The sequence below is a fragment of the Sus scrofa genome, chromosome 11, assembly GCF_054392235.1.
Source record: "Sus scrofa isolate SSC_HxYL_T2T_F1_AM1 chromosome 11, Sscrofa_HxYL_maternal_Yorkshire_Landrace_v2.0, whole genome shotgun sequence".
Lineage (NCBI taxonomy): Eukaryota > Metazoa > Chordata > Mammalia > Artiodactyla > Suidae > Sus > Sus scrofa.
Genome location: NC_139393.1, coordinates 65,141,360 through 65,156,572, shown reverse-complemented (window position 1 = coordinate 65,156,572; position 15,213 = coordinate 65,141,360). Strand labels below are relative to the sequence as shown.

The 15,213-nt window shown below is 35.2% G+C and overlaps 1 protein-coding gene across 6 annotated transcripts in view; it reads left to right on the top strand.

Annotated features, from left to right (window-relative positions):
- The window catches only part of LOC146398664 (uncharacterized), a 304,287-nt gene that overhangs the window by 64,198 nt on the left and 224,876 nt on the right, over positions 1 to 15,213 (top strand). The window contains exons 4-5 of one of the 6 annotated variants that reach the window (XR_014820086.1): positions 7,218 to 7,298; positions 14,092 to 14,225. The exons of 4 other annotated variants lie outside the window; for them this stretch is intronic. The gene's annotated coding sequence lies outside the window, so the exon portion shown is untranslated. Of the gene's footprint in view, positions 1 to 7,217; positions 7,299 to 14,091; positions 15,117 to 15,213 lie in introns of those variants that run through there. One more of the 6 variants, XR_014820088.1, reaches the window with a different exon arrangement.

Genomic DNA, 15,213 nt, shown 5'->3' with positions numbered 1-15,213 from the left:
GCCTCCATCTCTCTAACATTCAGTTGGAATTTTAATTGCTTTTAACCTTTTTATTATTTTGTTTCAATATTAAATTTCTCCATTGGCTCTTGTAATTATATTTGTCTGCCTTTGTGTTTTAAGTAAATATGCAAAGGGTTTCTTTATTGTTGGTGTCTTAGACTTGCACTTACTTTTCACTTATTATGTACTCTCAATAATCTAGCTGATGTGTTTTCCTTCAAAATGCCATTTGTATTAGCCTGACAGAAAGATTAGGTTTATTAATTTTACTTTTATTATTGATATGTTTGTTTCATGTTTTTATTAACACTTGGAGATAAATATTTCCTTTAAGTTACATTTCTTCTAAAATTAGAAGATGCATTTTAATAACTAATAAATATAATAGATTATGTTGTCTAACCTATCATAATGCTTTATATTCATTAGTAACTGTATACATATAAATATATACTATGTGAAACAAATACATGATAAGTATAATATATCCATTATAGATATATAGTGAATTTATATTTGTTGATCAGTGGATAGAAATGTAAATAGGTACAGATAGATATACATATAAGTTACATGTATTGCTTTCATGTAGGACTTTTTGTTGTCATCTACACAGTCTCATAGATTAATATATGCCAATATAATTTGTAGGGCTCATTCTCAGTTTCCCTCTGTTCTGGAAATTCAATTTGACTTTGGTACTCCTTTTTTTTTTTTTTTTCTTTTCCATACTTGGTAAACAGAATGGGCTATAATTTATCTAGAATAAAGCAAAGCATTCCTTTCTCACATTAAAACCATCAAATTTCAGTTGTTACTTTTCTATTAAAGAGACCCTTCTTTTCTTAAGTTTCTTCCATCTTGCCTAATTTGTTCACAGTACCTTAGTAATCTTGGACCTGTTTGCTTACTTGTTTACTCACAGACATGCCTTCTTATAAGCTCTTCTCTGTTAAAAAAAAAAAAAAAAAATCCTTTCCATTAATACGATACCTGTGTGATTGTTTAAAGAGCTATTACACCATTTTTCAAAGAAGTTTTCTATGTACTTTTGTTCATTTATAACAAGCTTGTCTGTTTAATCCTGACATAGCATGATATCTTCAACATGATGCCATGAATAGTGAACCTGTGTTGAGAAAGAGTACATGTTGTAGGTATGACACAATTCTTAAAAACTCTGTGGATCAACACATCATAAGAAATATATGTAAAGCTGTATTAAACAAGATAAAATTGTCATAACATCAATATATATGTATATGATATCTTAATTAAAGGTAATATAGAAAACAGTCTATTGAACATTTTGGAAACCAGGTTTGAAAGATGAGTTACAGAATGACAGGAAGAAATAATAGAAAGTAGAGGTATTTTATTCACTTATCACACATTTTTAAGCCAATAAATATGTGTTTATTCATCACCTATGTGCACATGGCACGTAAGTGTTAACATATATGTACATGGCACATAAGTGTTTGACATGAATGGAAGAACAAAATATAGTTAACAGTTGTTAAATCCCTAGTTAAGTGTCAGATGTGATGTTTAGAGTTAGGAATCACAAAGATGTAAAAATATGAACCCTAAGTTTAATGTGCTTATATTCTCATGAGGCAAGACCAGTGTATAAATAAATATTTACATATATAGTGATGCAAAGTACCTATAAAATGTTATGAGCACACAAGTGAAAAAAAATAATTCTTCCTAGGGAAGGTGAGATGAATGGATATATATATATATATATATGGAAGCAGAAAGGTGTTAACATTTGAACTATATCTAGAAAAATTGGGTGATTTTCTTAGGAGAGCTAACAAAGAAAGTGGTGAAGAAAGTTGTTCTAGATAGAGAAATCAATATGAATATAGACACAGAGCTTTACCAATTTATGGGGAGTTCTGGGAAGACAATGTAGTCCAGTGTTTCCCCAATTTGTTTTTATTAACACTCCACACAAGGAGATTTTTTTTTTTATGATTTTTACTTTTTCCATTATAGTTGATTTACAGTGTTCTGTCAAATTCTATTGTATAGCAAAGTGACCCAGTCATTCATATATACATACATTCTTTTTTTCGCTTCATTGCCTACCATGCTCCATCACAAGTGACTAGATGTAGTCCCCTGTGCTATACAGCAGGATCTCATTGCTTATCCATTCCAAATGCAATAGTTTGCATCTATTAACCCCAGACTCCCAGTCCATCCCACCCCTCCCCCACCCCCTTAGCAACCCCAAGTCTGTTCTCCAAGTCCATGAGTTTCTTTTCTGCAGAAAGGTTCATTTGTGCTGTGTATTAGATACCAGGTACAAGTGCTATCGTATGGTATTTGTCTTCCTCTTTCTGACTGACTTCATTTAATATGAGAGTCTCTTGTTCCATCAATGTTGCTGCAAATGGCATTATTTTGTTCTTTTTTTATGGCTGAGTAGTATTCCATTGTGTACATATACCACATCTTCTTAATCCATTCATCTGTCAATGGGCATTTAGGTTGTTTCCGTGTCTTGGCTATTGTGAATAGTGTTGCAGTGAACATACAGGTGCATGTATCTTTTTCAATGAAAGCCTTGTCCGGCTATATGCCCAAGAGTGGAATTGTTGGGTCATATGGTAGTAGAATTTTTTTTTCTAAATCACCATCCCACCCCATGAAATTAAACAATAAGGACGAAAATTTGGATGTTACATTTAAGCTTCAGAGACCTATAGCCAGCTTAATATCAAAGAATAATTTGCCTGCTCAGAATAATTTTATCTCCTTTGTGGAAAATAACCGCCCCTTTTAAAAATGCATGATCTATTCTAAGATGATTTTGAGCAAGTAGTATTTTTGAAAAAGACTTGATGCTGAGGAGATTGGAGAAGAAGTATCAAGATACCATGGAAACTGATGAGTTATTCTAAGGGTTTTGGAACTCTTTGGGTAAGGACACCGAGGTAGAAAGTGGCGACATACTCAGAAGAGTGTAATTTAGTTGAAAAGCATAAGTAACAGAGGAGCAAAACTGGATGGGGGGATGTGAAAAGGCATTTTTTTTCATAATGTGGTGGAGCAGAATATCAGAAAGAGATTAAATTAATTTTAGGCATAGAAGCGTGCTTTAGAATGATTCATTTTAACATTGCATTCTAAATGGCTAACTCACACAAGGTATATATATTTATGTGAAACAGGATACTAATATAGACTGCCACTTAGTGAAACTTTCCTGGATTCTTCTGCCTTACCAATCTAAAACATTCCACTAGCTGTTTAGAGAACTCAGTCAGACCTTTAGAATAAAAAAAAAATACATTTTTTTCAAAGTATGTGTTTATGAATATTTGCTGCATTATTCCATTGTCTTTATTCAGGTTGTAGTACTATAATTAAATTGTGGTTTTACCCCACAATGATATGAATTATTTGCATGTCAATCATTTTACAGTTATAAAATATTTCAGATGAATATTTAGCAAATGATAACAACATTTATTTTTTCAACACAGTAGCAATTATTTTCTCATTCTCATTTTTATAATGGCATTATGATAGATTTTGATTTCTAGGCACATTTCCAGACTTTGTCAATCCCTGATATTAATGAAAAGCTCATTCCACATGCTTTAGCATATTCTGAAATAACAATATCTTAAAACTAATGACCTAGATTGTATGTGTTTCATTTTCACTGGACAATTTTAGATTTGAGAATTTTTCCAAATATACTAGGTGTACCTAGATCCACCTGGGACAAGATCATACCTGGGGCTACTTGGTACCCAGTGCTGGAGGCTTAGGCTATACAAATAAGCAGTGCTGGGGGCTGGACCAATCTCATACTTTTTACTGTGCAAAGATGATGAATGCAGATTGTTGCAGTCAGGAGACAGAGACTGTCTCTAATCATTTTTTTTTTCTTAGCTTAAAAACCTCAGGATGGATTTTGGTAAGGGATGTAGAGAACAGGGGAGAGAAGCCATTGGATGTTTTTTGTCTTTATTGTCATATCTCATTACATGCTAATAGTGGGAGCAATTAGTCACAAAGAAAAATAAATGAGGATGGTAATGACAGTTAAAAAGAGTATCAACAATGATTAAAATTATCCAGAAGAGTTCTGTGTGTGTGTGTGAGAGAGAGAGAGAGAGAACACACCCTTAGGTACAAACTGCATTATTACACATATGCACATACTTTATGACTAATTATAAACACTAGTGGCAAAAATAACTAGCATCTATGTTTTATTTCAGCTGTATGTTTCCTGTTGTATAATGGAAGCTTATTTCTTACATAATTTTACAAGAATATATAGTGTTCATAACAAATTCTTAGTGAAACCTGTCAGTTTGATTTAAATTGGAGTTAATGGAAGTTTTGTATTTGTTACATAAGATAACAATTGTTATTACCACAGGTTTCTGTCAAGTATTTACCTTCTAAATTTGATGATTACTTCTGTACCTGGTGGGCATTCATTCAGTCAGTGTCATCAATTTAACATGTGAAAAGAAATCTCAAAATTACCTATCTTAATTTCAAGCCCATTACTACTAAATCTATCAGAGTCAAGTGTATATTATCAGAGTAAAAGCATATATCATCTACTATAGGGAATTAATTACAGCAGATATAGGAACATTTAATTGTGTTCCTGTTGCCTCTGGTCCTCCTTTTCAGTTTAATTTGCCCCCAGTGCTTTCTTTGTTATGCCTCTGTGCCTTCCATTGCAGTATCCTCTCATCTCTTCAGTATCTGCCACTTTGTTTTTTCCCCTTTTCCTTCTCATCACTGCATTGTTATTTCTCCCTTACTGTGAATTGTTTATGTCTTGTGTTTTCTTCTACTTGCACCTCACTTTTATTGAATACTCTCCTCTCTTTTTCCTCCTTTCTTCATTCTTTTTCCCTAGTAAAACTAGAACCCCTAGGTCAAGAGCAGTAGCTTTTAAAATTTGCATTCTCTACACATTGCAAAATGTCTGACATATATGTATTGATAACTATTAAATAACATTTATTCTTTCTTCTGATAATGTTTTTCTTAATTTGGAATAGGTTTACTTAAAATCTATTTCAGGTCAGTGCTTTTGCAAGGTACTAAAAATGATACAATGAATTACACCCATTCCTTTCCTGTAAGGACTTTGTTAACATAAATTATAAAAGGTAGTTTTGCTAACCACAAATATATATACACACATATCCATTCTATATCATACCCTCATAGTTTGAATATGTTCCAGCTACAAACTTTAGTCATGAGAATTTAGTCTCCCCGGCTCAATTGACCAGCTTTTCTCTTAAATTCAGTTCACTAAAACTAGTTAGAAATGTGGATTTTACTTGTTTTTTTTTTTTATCTAAAATATCAACCCCAATACTAGTATTGCACCCCTGTATATACACATCCTGGATTTGTACTTGCTGAGTACTGTTAACATCAGACCCGAAGCTTTGCTCTATATAGAGCTGTCCTACTAAAGATTACAAAGTTTCAGATTTATGTATCAAATAGGACCCCTCCCTTATAAGGATCCGCAAGAAAGAGCATATAGAGAGAAAGAACAAATTTGGGGGCCAAGAATAAAGCTAGATTAGAAAATGTGCTTTAAACTCACAGTCCAAAATAGTGACCTATCTTCTATTGCAAAATACAGACCTTTGAATATGTTCAATTTTACCTAAAAAAAAAAGAAGATAGGCATTACCGTGTCTGCATAGCCATCTTCAACCCTTGTTCACTTAGTCAATTAATAACACAGGGAAGGTTGGATATGATCAGGCAAATGGCTACACTTCCTTTGTGTGACAGAGGTATTCTTTTTACATTTCCAGAGGTCTGTTGTCTGTCAACTCTCCTCCCCATATCTTCCTTAATTTGCAGTATAGAGGGGAACATGGATAAAGCAATTGTTACCAGGATATTTTCTTATAGCTCTTTAGCATGACATCAAGAGAAAGATTCATCCACACAGAAAAAATTTTCTATTGACTGTATTCCAGCAGCTGGAGTTCTCTTCTAAAATGGCAAGCTATAACCAGGTCTGTATTAATTAAGGAGGATTGGGCAGAGAGAAGTATGCTGCAACTATGCCTCACACTGGAAACAGACACAGTTGGTAGAACTTGGTAGAAGTTTATCAGTAAACCCATGGTTCTTTACAGGTAGTCTCAAACATGTCATACTTCAAGCCAGTTACAGTTTAAGAAAGCCATTAATGGATTTACGTCTGCAAAAGTAATTAGTAATATCAATATATTAAAAACATGTTGAAGTTCTGCTGGCTTTGAAGATCCTGTTTCTAATCATTATGGCCATTTGCGGTAGAAGTAAATGCAAGACTAAGTTGAGACTTCTAAGCCACATCATATGCCAATAACACAGTGGGACATAGTGAAAAAACACCCAATAAACTGCTGCCAGTCCTCCAAGGTGAAATCAAAATAATGATACCCTGTCAAATGAATCAGAATAATTGCTATGTATGAACCAGAAAAATGACCAGGATCACAGGAGTGTAGGGGTTAGAACTCAGGGGGAGGGAAGAGGAGATAAAGACTAAAGTAGTGAAAGAAGATAGAAGGAAATAATGGAAGTGCAGACTCTGACATAGCCATCAAAGCTGGGTAAATGGAATTTAATGGACTTCTTGCTTTAGCTAAACATGAAACCCTTTCTTTCACTTCTTTCCTTCCCTCTAGCATGGGTCTGGAAAGATAACACACTCATCTGTAGGTCCCAGGCCATTGCTATGGGGGGTAAGCTCTGGAATTTAGGCTCAGTCTTTATTTCAGGCTAGGAGATTCTCTTCCCACATGTGCTAAAAACCTGACTGACCCCCGGTTTAAATAAAGGTAAGTGCAGCAGTCCTTGTGAATGAATCCACCAGCAGTACTTCCTTAAAAGTAATGACTTATGCCCCTAGAGGTCTTGTCTTTGTCTGTGCTGGTTATCATTCTCCTTTGGCCTATCTGGATTGACACCTCTGGGCAGGTTGAAACTCAGTTATATATGGTCACCTAGTAAGCCACTTAGTCTGACAGGCTGACTCCTGCAGTGTTTTTTGGTTTTGTTTTTTTTAAGATTGGCTTGGTTCTTGGTGCATGGCAATGAAGTGAAGTGTGATAATTCCACACTTTAGGAATTATCCTGCTTATAGTTGATTATTTATAGATTACTGTTCTAAATCCCCCTGGTGCATTGTATCTTCTCAGAAGTTTTAAGTGCACAATTGCAACTGCTGACCAGGAGAGAAAGCTGCTGCAAATTCCCTAAGACTGGAACATCAGAAAAAAGTAAGCAAAATGCTTCAGGGGCTAGAGGAAGGGTCCAAGCCATTCTGGAAACACACCTACAACAGCAGGACTATATAACTGATAGCCCATACTAAATGATAGTTGAAGGAAGTCTAGCTGCAATGTTCAAAGGTACAGAGGGAGAAAATCTGAGGCCTCTAGAGACAAACGTAGTTTTTATGAATGCATTGTGGTGGGTGAAGGAATGTAAAAGAGATAAATAGGATTTTCCACGGAGCTGGGAAGAAAAAAAACAGCTGTCTTGGGTTATCAGAATGGCAAAAGTCTGACAGGTAGGGGGTCATTTTGCAGAAGAAGAATAGACTTCATTCATTGAACTTCACACTACATGTGCCACAATTTTACAGACTCAGTTGCCACTCCCTTTGTATGAAAGTCACCTAGGGCATTTCCCTGATGCTCAGGTTCAATCCTTTGAGTGTGAGCTTCCATTATGATGACAGACAAAAGTTTATGCTTGGATGTATCAGACTTCAAAAGATTTCACACAATTTCTGAAATACTGAGAACATATACCTGTACAGATAGAACATAAAGAAGGATTAATGCTGGAGTTCTCTTTTGGCTCTGGAGGTTAAGGATCTGGTGTTGTCACTGTAGTCGCTTGTGTCATTGCTGTGGTGCAGGTTTGATCCCTGGCCTGGGAATTTCCATATGCCGTGGATGTGCAAAAAAAAAAACCCCAAAACTCTGAAACTTAATGTTACTTCTTATTTGACAATGTTTTCCATGTAATTTAATATATCAAGCAAGTCTAATTAGCTTGACAAATCTTTAATAACGTTCTAAGGGCACTCTGGAAAAAAATCTTAAAGTTTCTTCCAGGTCAAAAAAAAAATAACTTTATAACTAAATTTTTAGAATTTGATTTGGGATTTGTCAAAGATACTAAAGTATGGACACTTGATTAAAATAAGATCACAGATCAATATGAAATAATATTTAATCGCTTAGCAGATGAAATAAAGATCCAATTTAACATAAGGACATTATTGATATTAAAGCTTAATGTTAAAAATCCTTACAATTCAATTTTAGCCAGCTCGATTACACAATGTAAAATCCGTTCTTTTTCTCTTCAACCTTTGGTATACTTTTAGTTTGCCCTTCATAACCAGAAATTCTAATTTAGACAAAATTACCCTCATTTTTCTTAACAAAATGCACCTTTACTCCTCATACCTTTTTCAAACAAAAACACATCATGCTTTCCTTGCATACAAAGATATTCCCATTTTTTGTTTGTTTGTTTTTTAGTAGCTCTGATTGCATTAGAATTCTTAACCCTTGGAATTTTAATTTCTAATAAAAAGTTAGGAGCTAAACAATTGTGAACTGTCTCTTACACTAGTATTCTTTAAATTAACAGAACTATAAACACTTTCATAATATCTAGAAACATGACCTTTCTCATAGAAAGTTTCTCAGCATGGCACCAAACATGCTTACTAATAGACCCAAATTTATCTTATTTTCTCTATAATAAGACACCCAAAGTAGATAAAGCTCTATTACTTGATGTTTCAGTATTTTGTTCTTATTTGGAAATACTCTAGCTATTCAGTGAATTTCCATCATTTAACTTGGTTTAGCAAAACTCTAAGGTTTTTAGCAGATATTTTAAGTACATATACCAAAAAATGTAACTGTTGCTAAAAATTTTATCTATAAATTCTTATCACAGTTACATCTACTAAGGTCATTTGCTCTTAACAATTAGGTTTGGATTACCTAGGAAAAATTTCATCATACCTAAGACATGATATATCATATGAAGGCATATATCATTTGTCTTGTCAAATCTGTAAGACTAGGTAAAATAAAAGTATTAAACTTAATGCTAATAACTCTAGAGATATGTCTGTTTTAATTGAACTAACAAACTAGCTTTTATATGCTAAAGATTATCTTAGATCACATGAACTTGAAAGAATCATTTGGGTTTGTTTCTATGTTTCTGATGAGAGTTTTAGAATAGCCAATCTTTACAAGTGCTTGACCCTCAACCCAATTAAAGAGAACTCTTTTAACAAACTAAGTTTTGCAATACTTAAGGTATAAAAATACCACACATCTACAACATAAATGTATGTTGTATAGACAGAGACAGAGGCTTTTTACTTACCAATATTTGTGGAGAAGATTTGTAAGACCTCTTATTAGCCAGATTTCCAAAGCTCCTTATTACCTCCTTTTTTTTCCCCTTCTGATGAAAAACATTTGTAATTCAAAGATTGGCTTTTAGATCCTAGAAAATATGGGGTAGAACATCGACCTCATAAGGGTATCCACAAATTCTCCAAGATGGATTTCAAGGAGCAATTCTATTTTGGATGCCCCAATATCTTCACATATGTTGAGATATATAGGGGAGGTTTGGGAATTGGCAAAAAGGACTGCTTACCCATCCAACTCATGTTGAATGTTTCTTTTCCTCTGTGTACATTTGGCTTCTGGGTGAAGTCCTGAAAGAGCTCCTGTCAGGCTTTGGATATCAGCTATGATCAGACAGATTCACCAGTGAGTGGCCCTTGTAAGTGGCAAGAAAGACAGTAAACTTAAAAGTGCTCTCAGAGTGTTATGTCTGTGTTCCTTGTTATCCCCTTTTGCCTTTGGAAGTTCACTTCAGATCACATTGCTGCCACCAGTCTTTGAAAAAGATTAAATTCAAATGAGTAAATTTGAAGATCTAACTGGCATTGTTAGGCAGTTCATGAATCAGACCGCCTCCCATCTAGCATCCAGAAGGGTACTCTTAGGGGGTTGCACAAAATGGAAGGTAGCTTACAGGACGTAGGATAGGGCAAGGAACTTATTAGCAAAAAAAAAAAAAAAAGGAAGGTTTTGTTTTTCTTGTTTTCAATGCCCTGTGTCACATGGAGTTCTCAGGTGGGAGATCAGATCCAAGCCACAGTTGGAACCTCCACCACAGCTGCAGCAACGCAGGGTCCTTAACCCACTGTGCCTGGCTGGGAATTGAACCTGGAAGATATATCCCAGCACTCCAGAGATGCTGTGGGTCCCGTTGTACCACAGTGGGAACTCCAAGAAGGAATTATTTTTAGGCCAGGACATCTTTTTTTGAGAGGAAAGGGAGTGGCAAGGGTTTTATAATGTAGATTGCCTTTTCTTCCTCTGGATGATGAAGAGGGCCTATGTGACAGATTATCTTATTGCTTCTAAACAAAAAATTTCAAGCTTGTTGATTAGAATTACATTTCTGGTGAATGCTGAAATGGCAATTACGTTAGATATTAGCTCTGGGTTTAGCACAGGTGATGCCATTTGGGGACTGTCGTTTCTCTCTTTTACACAATAAAGAAGGTAATTTCTAAAGTCATCAGCCTGGTGCCAGTCTTGGAATTTTCAATACAAATATGAGACATTTTACAAATGATGTATTTCTGAAAAGTCATGTGTATTTTTACACTCAAAGAAACAGATCACATATTAAATTTACTTAGAAGGGGGTTATTGTAATTCCAAAGTGAAATATTTTACAAGGTGAAAATTTTTATTTTAAAGTAAATATTTGTAACAACATTTTAAAAAGTTAATCTGCTTTGAAAAGAGAAACTGACTTCAAGTCCTACACAAGATAGAATAACCATACTTCTCAGAATACCTCATGCTAAGTACAGCTAAAAATATGAAAAAAACCAAAAACAAAAAAAATCCCATAAGACTGTGTAGTGGAGAGAAGAAAGCAGACCAGCTAGAGACTTTGTAACTAAGGAATGACATGGCAATGAGTTAACTAGGTTTTCTTTTTGCCTCCTTTATCTGGGACTGGGTGCTGCTCAAAGCCTACAATGTAGAAACATCCAAGGATCAAAATAAAAAAAGTCTCAGGAAAAGCCCTTTCTCCAGCCAAATAACCGGGAGAGGAACAGCCCAGCATAACAGAAAACAATTTCCCTATTCCAGCCATCCATGATGGGAAAAACCTCTGTCTCCACCTATATGTATATCTCCAAAGGCTGTTTGGGAAGCAGAGCCTTCCACCTTTGGGTATAAGAAGTCCCCCTCACTTTCTCACTGGGATGGTGTGAGAGAAGGCCTTGGGAAAACCAGAGTTTTCACTACCATCCAGCAGGACAATCCCATCCCCTACACACTCTATTCCCACCCTCTATCAGCACCGCCCCACCCCGCCCCCTGACTAGGGGCACAGGGGTCTGGATTCCAACTACAGCCTAGTGATAAAGAGGAACCCCTTCTGCTTCACTCTGAGGTGGTGTTCTAGGAGGCTGAATGAGAAGATAGGACTTTCACCTCCTCCAGTGAATAACAGGTACCTGGGACTCCTGCGTACTTTTTTTTTCCCCCAATTCTCTTTGAGTCTGTAACTACTTAAAAAGGTAAAAAATAAAGGTAGAAACACATTTACTAGAATTTTCAACTGTTGCTCAAACTTCATTTCCAATAAACTACTATATTTCTTTTTTAAACATGAGATGAAGCCTCAAGTACAGAAAATATGTTCATATTTTCAAAGTCCCTAATTCTGTTAGCTGTCTCACCACATATATTTATCTTTTCCTTGTTAAGATACTACATTAACTTTATGGTCCTGAAGATTTAGCCAACCACATTTATAAAAATAGGTCAATCAGAAGAGAGGATATAATACATTTTAGAAGATGGAAAGTGGGTGCGAAAGTGGAACTGATCAATTGGGGAGGAGGAGGCCTCAGCCTAACTTTCTTCTGGTAATTGTGACATGTGAGAAGGAAGCCATTCTGTGTGTCAAACACCCCAAAAGCCTAGGGCTGAACACTAATTTGAAAATATACATGCCTTCCTATGTTCAGAGTAGCATGGTTTACAGCTATGAAGATAGGAAGCAGCCTAAGTGTCCACCAACAGATGAATGGATAAACAAGATGTGATGTATGTAAATACGATGGAATACTACTCAGCCAAACAAAATAATGAAATGTTGCCATTTGCAACAACATGGATGGACTTGGAGGATATTATGCTAAATGAAATTAATCAGAGAAAGACAAATACTGTATGATATCACTTATATGTGGAATCTAAAAATACAACTAGTGGATATAAATAGAGAAAAATTACTAGTGGATATAAATAGAGAAAAATTACTAGTGGTTACCAGTGGGTAGAGGGAAGGGGATGGGGCAATGTAGAGGTAAGGAATTAAGAGGCACAAACTGTTATGTATAAAATTACCTATGAGGATATATTGTACAACATGGGGAATATAGCTGATATTTCATAAAAACTATAAATGGAGTATAACATTTAAAATTTTTGAATCACTATATTGCATACCTATAATTTATATTCATAGAATATATTAACTACACTTCAGTTTTTAAAAATCAACAATTCTGAATGAAATAGATATTTGGGTAAAAGAGTTTGAAAGGAAGTTTGAAATTATTCTTGAAATGTGGAAACAACTTAGAATAATAATAAATACATAATATAAGAAAAAAATAGAAGGATTGCAAAAATGAAATGGGAAATTTGGGGGGGAACTTTACTTCAAAATAACACTATTTTTGTCATAAATAGGTATTGGAAACAAAACAGACAAAATGTCTACACTCCAGAGTACTTGTTTTAAGATGGGAAAAAAGAGATAATAAAAATTAATACATCATGTAATTTTCAGTTAAGATAAGTTGCTTGAAATAAATGGGATCCATTTTTCCTTTTAGTTCTATGTGTATTTCCTTCATACTTATTGGTTGGTCTTTTATTAGGTACATACATATTTAGGATTGTTTTGACTTCTTTCACTCTTTACCTCATTTTGTCTCTCCTTATGCCTAGAAATATGCATTGGGTCTGCTACTTCAGGTTACTTTTGCCTTGTCTTGCCGTAATATATCACTTTTCTAAGCTTGTACCTGGCATATCCAGAACAACCTTGCTGTACTTGGTACTAATTCACCTCGCTGCTAAGACATGATGTATCAGGGAATTCTTCCCAATGCCTTGTGTGTTATAGGGTCTCTCTACTCTAGCTGGTGGAAACACAAAACGATTTCCAGCTCTGTGGAAGCTCTAGGAATTGTTGGTCTATTGGGTGCCTCATGATATGTCTTTCCCTTTTCTTGGGGAGTTTCCACTCACACAAATGCAGGTGGGTTCTCAGCAAGAATCAGTGGGCAGCCTCAGTACACACCTGGAGCTTTTTTTCCCTGTGTACTTCCTCTCAGGTACAGTTCCAGCCATCGTTGCCTTCCTGAACCTTATGTCCTTATCTCCTCAATTCAGCATGACTACAGGATACTTTCTAGGTTCTGCCTAAAAAGCATAATAAGAAGCAGGTTGTGCTACAGCCTGGCAACCACATGCAGACAGTGAACTGAAATATCTTCTAATGTATAAGATGCATCTGAAAATAATTGAGAAGTAGAAAAGAAGAGAATTTTAGAGGCGAATACAAGCTATTAGAGGAGTTTCTTTGTGGTGCCACGGTTAAGGACCTGGAGTAGTCACTGCAGAGGCTTGCATTGCTGCTGTGACTCAGGTTCAGTCCCTGGCCCAGATCTTCCACATGCCACAGGCACAGCCAAAAGAAAAAAAAAATCTGCAAGGTATTATGTTATATAGTGGGCAGTCAAGAAATGAGATTAACACAGGGAGCATGGGAAACGGGTTTTAATATAGTCTTGTTAAATTAAATAAGTCATTTTTTGAGATTTAGAAACAATGAGACTATTAAAAATGCTATGTCGACCCCCTATCCTGAGTTTCTCTGATGGGTGACTTTTTTTTTTTGGTCACTTTTTAGATTATCATTTGCTCTGCCTCCATGCCCAAATGTGCACTGAAGAAGCCCTAAGGGTATGGCCCTTTCACCTGTTAATTGATGAAGCTGACTAGATGAACAGCTGTAAAGTCAGGGGATAAAAAATTATGCTCCAGGTATTCTTAGCTACTCTTACATACATGCACTTTTTTGTGTGTGTGTGCTTTGATTGAGATGGTCTCTATAATTATGAACTGTTATTCATAAGCATTTAGGGGGAAAATAATTTGTATTTGGTACATTTTCCCTTAATAATGTTGGACAATTTAAAACTACTTGCATAACATTTCTTACTTACCAGACAGTTTTAAGTGTACTACAAAAAGCATTTCCTTTAATCCATACCATTCCTTCTATATGGTAAGAAGCATTATTATCCCTGTTTTCCAAATAGAAAACTGAGGCACAGGGATTTTAATTACATGGTAATGACCACAGGCTGGCAGATGGTAATGTCAGAATTCAAGTCCAGACAGTCTGGCTCTAGAGAGCCCTGCTGAAACTCTTCACAAGCTACTGCTGGAGCAAGATATGCTATTAATGATAATTTTATTGAATCTTCTGAACTATTTTCTTCATTTCTATGAGTCTGAATGTTCTTGCTGTTAATATAGTTGATTTTTACTATTTACGTTAGCTATGTTCTACAAATTCACCATGAACACTAATTTAACAAACACCGAACCATTGCTCCTAGAGGAAATACAGGGTTAGGATCCTGTGAGCCTCTGGTCATTATGTTTTCATCAAGCAATCGATATATAACCTTGCTTTTTTTTTTTTTTTGAGTCACCTTATTTAATATACATTAAATACATTGATTCATTAACATTGAACTCACAGCAGACAGCACTATAACTCATGCCCGAATGAAGCTTGCCTAACCTGTGCATTTTCTTCATAAGACACATCACAGCCTTTTTGCATCTAGGTAAGCTAAACATAATGTCAGCATTATGCTTGGGACCATTTTAAACAGTGAAATCACCAAGAAAAAAAAAATAAAATGGTAAGAAATATATCACTGAGTAGATCATGGAAGGATGTTTGTTTACAGTATTAACCTGAGACAAGAAGGCAGGATTTGCCTTGTTTGACTTCACC